General features: G+C 34.8%; 1 pseudogene; it reads left to right on the top strand.

Annotated features, from left to right (window-relative positions):
* Nucleotides 1-704: 704 nt before the first annotated feature.
* Nucleotides 705-1,194, top strand: LOC110208660 (small ribosomal subunit protein eS12 pseudogene; annotated as a pseudogene).
* Nucleotides 1,195-6,954: the final 5,760 nt, after the last annotated feature.

Raw genomic sequence — 6,954 nt, 5'->3', positions numbered from 1 at the left:
TGGCCACCATGTTATTATTATTATTATTTTGTGATGCTTTAACTCTAGCACTTCAGCTAAGGTGAAATGAGTGAGAGAGGATTCATTGGCCCTCCAACCACTGGAAGACTAATGATAACACTTGATTAAGATGGAAATGCCCACTCCTCCTGATGCTGAGAAGGAAAAAGAAACACATAAAAGAAATACAGAAGCAGGAGCAGACAAATCAAATGCTATTTTTCCGCTCTATTTTCTTACTTCCTTCCCCAAAAAGGAGAAATCTTAGCACCTGTGCCACTGACTAAGGGCACTACTATCGATAAGCTGTCTCTGCCATGTATGTTTCATGAAGCAAGTGTACTGGTATCCCCCACAAAAAAAAAAAGTCCATTTAGAAAGCATTACTAGGATGGCTTTTACTTATAATTCTCAGCTCCAAGAAGAGAAGACAGAAAAAAAGACCATCCTGAAAATCAGATCCCACAAACTTTAGGAAAAAGCCTGGTCTTCAATGAACATGCATGCTTAGTATTAAGATGTATCACAGATGCAGAAGAAGTACAATATAGTCTGGACAATAACACATTCTCTTTTACCCATCTGGCTAAGGTTAATCAAGGATATGCTAAAAAAAGAGAAAAGAAACTATCACAATCAGATGAATAATTTCCAAAGAAACTGATTACAATAAAATACCAAGCTCTTTCCCTGTCACAGCTGAGTCGAGCGGGAGGCAGAGGTTCCCGGGTGTTTTCAAAATTTAGCTTCACCCGTGAACTGCTGCCATGGCTGAGGAAAGCATTGCTGCCGGAGGTGTAATGGACATTAACACCGCTCTACAAGAAGTGCTGAAGACTGCACTCATCCACGATGGCCTAGCTCGTGGAATTCGTGAAGCTGCCAAAGCCTTGGACAAACATCAAGCCCATCTTTGTGTTCTTGCTTCCAACTGTGATGAACCTATGTATGTAAAGTTGGTTGAGGCCCTGTGTGCTGAGAACCAAATCAACTTGATCGAGGCTGATGACAACAATAAGCTGGGCGAATGGGTAGGCCTCTGTAAAATTGACAGAGACGGAAAGCCCCTTAAAGTGGTTGGCTGCAGTTGCGTTGTTATTAAGGACTATGGCAAGGAATCTCAGGCTAAAGATGTCATCGAAGAATATTTTAAATACAAGAAATGAATAAAATAAGAGCCTTGGTCTGAAAAAAAAACAATAAAATACCAAACATTATTTAGTAAATTTTGTGTGTGCTACCAAAGTGTGGGCTACTAAAATTTCACAACTCTGTAAAGATAAACAACTGTGAATAAGGACTATACCCAATACTTTCATGAACATTCATGATTCCAGAGGACGAATGGTGAAACATGCTATCCACCCCCTGGAAGATGGGTGATATGTTTAGGATACAGAAAATAAATATGTTTGTATATAAATTATATATAATATATAAATATATATGATAGTATATAAATTTATATAATTTACACATATAAATATATAATTATATATTATATATAAATTGTATGTTTTATACATATAAAGTAAAGCCTTATTTTGCTTTTATTTATTTTAATTTATTTTATTTTTCTTCTTCTTTTAAAATATGGTTGGTTAAAATAATTTTTAAAAGAGAGTGTTGGGGATGCTACGAATTCAGAATGTTGCATGCACTTCCATATGAGGTTATTCTATTGTTAGTTTTACCTAGTATCTTTACTTTGTTCTGTAAGTCCTCTCATGCAGTGGGAGTAATCAATGAAAGTGATTTGGAAAACAAAATACATCAATAAAACTTAAAAAATTAAAAATCAGACTGAACCAAATTAGATCTTGAGTCACCAAAAGGGGATGAGGGAAAGGAAGTTAGAAACTAGGTGGCCCAATGGAAAAGAGCCCTGGAGTTGGGATGGAGAAAATGAGTTTAAATTCTGCCTCAGATACCTACTAGCTATGTGTTACTTTAGACAAATCTTTTCATCTTTCTCAGTCTCAGTGTCCTTATGTATAAGATGTGGACAATGATAGCACATAACTCATAGGCTCGAGATGAGATATTAATAACATAATATATATAAAATGTTACTTGAACTTTAAATAACTATGTTTATTAAGTAGTAAGTAGTAGTAGTAATAGTAGTAGTAGTGAACTCATAACCATAAACATCAGTTATTGGTACGTTCCCATCAATAGAGTCCCAGGTAATAGAAGCCCAGAAAAATAGCCCTTGGAAAAAACTTTAGCTACTGCTTAACTTCAACATTTCCCACCATGGACAATTATCCTGAGATAGAGAAAGGAATAGGATTGATAAAACTAGCAATATGACCTCTTATTTATATGAGGCTTTCAGATTTGCAAAGCATTTGCCTCACAGTAAGCTTCAAAGGGAGATAATGCAAATGTTACCACCACCATTTTATAGATGAGGAAACAAACACTTAAATTCCATCATGAAATTATCAATAAATAAAATTAATATAAATAAATATATAATAAAATAATAATAATAAATTAAACTAATGAATTGATAATAAATCAAAATAAATTCAGTTGGTTAACTAACATTCATTATATTCCAGGTGCTGTGCTAAGCATTGGGATTACAAAAAAAGGCTAAAAAATAGTCCCTTGTCTCAAGGTGTTCACAGATTCTCATTGATTGGCATATTACTTGTGATGTATAAGGTACTATGATGGGCATTAAAAGTGCAACCATAGGGTAGGTAGGGCTAATATAATTAAAATGACGATTTTACCAAAATTAACCTACATATTCAATGCCATTCCAATTAAATTACCAAAAATTATTTTATGGAGCTAGAAAAAATAATAACAAAATTCATTTGGAAGAACAAAAGGTCCAGAATATCAAAGGAACTAATGAAAAAAAATTGTAAAGGGAAGAGATTTATTATTAACAAATCTTAAACTATATTATAAGGCAATAATTATCAAAACTATATGGTACTGGCTAAAGAAATAGAAAGGTCATTCAGTGGAACAAGGTAGATATATACAATCTACAGTAGCACATGAACATAGTTATTCAGTGTCTGATAAGTGTAAAGACTTAAATTTGGAGGATAAGAATTCATTATTTGGTAAAATTTGTTGGGAAAGTTGGAAAATGGTCTGGCAGAAATTGGACATAGACCAATATCTTATACCACTTACCAACATAAGGTCAAAATGGATATGTGACCTAGATATAAAGGGAGATATTACAAGAAAATATTAAGAACATTGAACATATTACTTATCAGACCAATGGTTGGGTGAGCAATTTATAAACAAACAAGAAATAGTGTTGTGAGATGTAAAATGTATAATTTTGATTACATTAAATTAAAAAGGTTTTGTACAAATAAAACAAATGTAGCCAAGATCAGAAGGAAGGCAGAAAACTAGGGGAAAATTTTATAGGTCTCATATCTCAAATCTATAAAGAACTTTGTCAAATCTATAAGAATATGAGTCACTCCCATCTAACAAATGGTAAAGGTATATGAATAGGCAGTTTTCCAATGAAGAAAGCAAAACAATTTATGAAAATATGCTGTAAATCATTATTTATTAGAAAATTGCAAATTAAAAAAAATCATGAGATATCATTTTACACCTATCAGGCTGGCTAAAATGATAAAAGGAGAAAGTGACAAATGTTGGAGGGTATATGGAAAAATTGGGACCTTAATTCATTGTTGGTGGATCTGTGAGCTGATCCCACCATTTTGGAAAGAGATTTGGAATTATGACCAAAGAATTATGAAACTGCCTATACTGTTTGACCCAGCAATACCACTAAGTCTGTTTTCTAAGATGATTAGGGAAAATGGAAAAGAACATACAAGTTCAAAAATATTTAGAGCAGCTTTCTGTGGTGGCAAAGAACTAGAAATTGTGGGGATGTCTGTCAATTGGGGAATGGCTGAACAAATTATGATATATGATCATGATGGAATATTACTCTGCTATAAGAAGTGATGAGCTCAATGATTTTAGAAAAGCATGGAGAGACCTCAATGGAATAATGAAGAGTGAAATGAGCAGAACCAAGAGAACATTGTAAACAGTAACAGCAGTATTGTTTTAAGAACAACTCTGAGCAACCAAGTCATTTCGATTATTATAAATACCTGAATTAACCTCAAAGATCCTATGAAGGAAGACATTGTATGAATCCAGAAAAAGAACTGACATGTGTATACATACATGTAGGTGTGTGTGTGTGTATATATTTTATATATATATATATATATATATGTATATATACACACATATATATATACATATGCACATACAGATTTGTGTCTAAAGGTAGCTATCTCAAAGTTTGGGGTGGGGGAGAAGGAAAAAAAGAAAGTCACATGATAATCTTGTAGTATACTTGAAAGGAATAGCAAGTTGTACATAATGGATCTGCAATGTCAGGTACAATCTTCTATTTTCTATCCCACTTTAAGGAAATGTTTGTTTTATTTCTTAAGTTCAGAATAAAATAAACAAATTTAAAAAAAAGAAGATGAAACCATAAAATTAAACCTCACAGAACTTACATGGGGTAAGGGGTGAGTTACAACATGTCTACAAGTAAGTAAATGCAAAGCATATGCATTTACTTACTAATTACTAATTGTGCATTATTAATATAAAATAGTTTTAAGAGGGATAGAGCACTAATAATTCTCCTAGTTAGGGAAATCAAGGCATAAGTCCTGTGGGAGCTAGCACCTAGTGTAAGAAACGGAATCTCAATTGTGTTTTGGAGAAAGGGATTTCAAATGGCAGAGGTAAGGAAAAAGTACATACTTGAAATACACTTCCATGTCCATGAACAAGTGGACACAGGTTCAACTTGTTCATAGACATAGAAGTCGAAGATGTAACTTCATGTATGAAAAACAGCTTTGTTGTTATGGTTGTTCAGTCATTTAAGTCATGTCCAACTCTCGGTGGATTTTCTCTTTGGAGTTTTCTTGGCAAAGATGCTGGAGTAGTTTGCCCTTTCCTTCTCCAACTCATTTTATACATGAGGAAATGGGCAAAAAGGGTTAAGTGACTTGCCCAGGGTCACAGAGCTAGTAAATGTCTGAAGCCAGATTTGAACTCACGAAGATGAGTCTTCCTGACTCCAGGCCTGGCACTTTATCCACTGTGCCACCTAATTGTCCCAAGGAACAGCTAGCAGGCTAGTTTAATTGGCATGGAAAGTGGAGGGAAATGATAGGCCTGAAAGAGTAGATGGAAGTCAGATTGTAAAGGTAGTTTAATTCCAAAATGAAGATACAGTATTTTATCTTTTTTTTTTTTTTACGAGTTGACCTGGTGTGCTCTATTTCAAGGGATATGATGATGGTAGTTGGGGAGGGGAAGACTGAAGAGCATAGAAGAAGAATATTAGTAAGAAAAAAAAAGGGCAAAAGGTTAAAAATCCCAAGAAATGTTCTTGAGATAATGAAGTCCTGGCTTGGTGGGAGGAGGAAGGTACTCAGAGAAGTCTTGCTGGTAACTTGATTGGGTTGGCAGAATAGCTAGACTTCTGGACTTGGAGTCTTGAGGATCTGGGTTCAGATTATACCTCAGACAATTCCTTTCTGTGTGATGTTGAGTAAGTCCCTTGACTTCTCTGGTGCTCAGTTTCTTCATCTGCAAAGTGAAAGTGGCAGACTAGATGACCTTTCTTTCGCTCTATAATCTTCAATCAGTTAGAGAATGAACCCAGAACGGCAATATTTCTAGGAACAGTTTGCCTTAAAACTCCTATTGCCAGAGCTGTGCTGGAATTCAGCTCACCTGAAGGTTAGGGAGGAATGTGTATTTGGAAGGAAAAAAGGTGAAGAATGGGAAGGGGATAGAAGCTTCAGCACTTGAAGCAGGGTTTCACTCTGTACATTTATTTCCCCTTCAGATCAATGTATCTCTTCATGTTCCACTTGAGTCTTATATTTGAAAGTCAAATTTTCTATTCAGCTCTGGTCTTTTCATCAAGAATGCTTGAAAGTCCCCTATTTCACTGAATTACCATTTTTTCCCCTAAAGGATTACACTCAGTTTTGCTGGGTAGGTGATTCTTGGTTGGAATCCTATCTTCTCTGCCCTCTGGAATATTATATCCCATGCCCTGCGGTCCTTTAATGTAGAAGCTGCTAAATCTTGTGCTATCCTGATTGCATTTCCACAGTACTTGAATTGTTTCTTTCTGGCAGCTTGTATTATTTTCTCCTTGACCTGGGAACTCTGGAATTTGGCTACAATATTCCTAGGAGTTTTCCTTTGGGGATCTCTTTCAGGGGGATATTGGTGGATTCTTTCAATTTCTATTTTGCTCTCTGGTTCTACCATATCAGGTAATTTTAGCTTGATAATTTCTTGAAAGATGATGTCTAGGCTCTTTTTTTTAATCATGGCTTTCAGATAGTCCAATAATTTTTAAATTCTCTCTCCTGGGTCTATTTTCCAGGTCAGTTTTTTCAATGAGATATTTCACATTCTTTCTATTTTTCATTCTTTTGGATTTGTTTACAGTCTTGATTTCTCATAAAGTCACTAGCCTCCAATTGCTCTATTCTAATTTTTAAGGAAGTGTTTTCTTCAGTAATCTTTTGGACTTCCTTTTCCATTTGGCCAGTTTTTCTTTTTAGGGCATTCTCCTCATTGGCTTTTTGACCTCTTTTGCCATTTGGGTTAGGCTATTTTTTAAGGTGTTATTTTCTTCAGTATTTTTTGGGGTCTCCTTTAGCAAGCTGTTGACTTGTTTTTCCTGATTTTCTTGCATCACTCTCATTTCTCTTCCCAGTTTTTCCTCTACTTCTCTTACTTGCTTCTCAAAATCCCTTTTGAGCTCTTCCAAGGCCTGGAACTGATTCATATTTTTCTTGGAGGCTTTGGATGTAGGAGCTCTGAACTTGTTGTCTTCTTCTGGTTGTATATTTTGATCTTCTTTCTCACCAAAGTAAAATAATA

Source organism: Phascolarctos cinereus, unplaced genomic scaffold (assembly GCF_003287225.1).
Source record: "Phascolarctos cinereus isolate Bilbo 61053 unplaced genomic scaffold, phaCin_HiC Scaffold_5;HRSCAF=322, whole genome shotgun sequence".
NCBI classification, from domain to species: Eukaryota; Metazoa; Chordata; class Mammalia; order Diprotodontia; family Phascolarctidae; genus Phascolarctos; species Phascolarctos cinereus.
The sequence above is the reverse complement of the archived record's forward strand: the minus strand, read 5'-3'. Positions and strand labels throughout refer to the sequence as shown.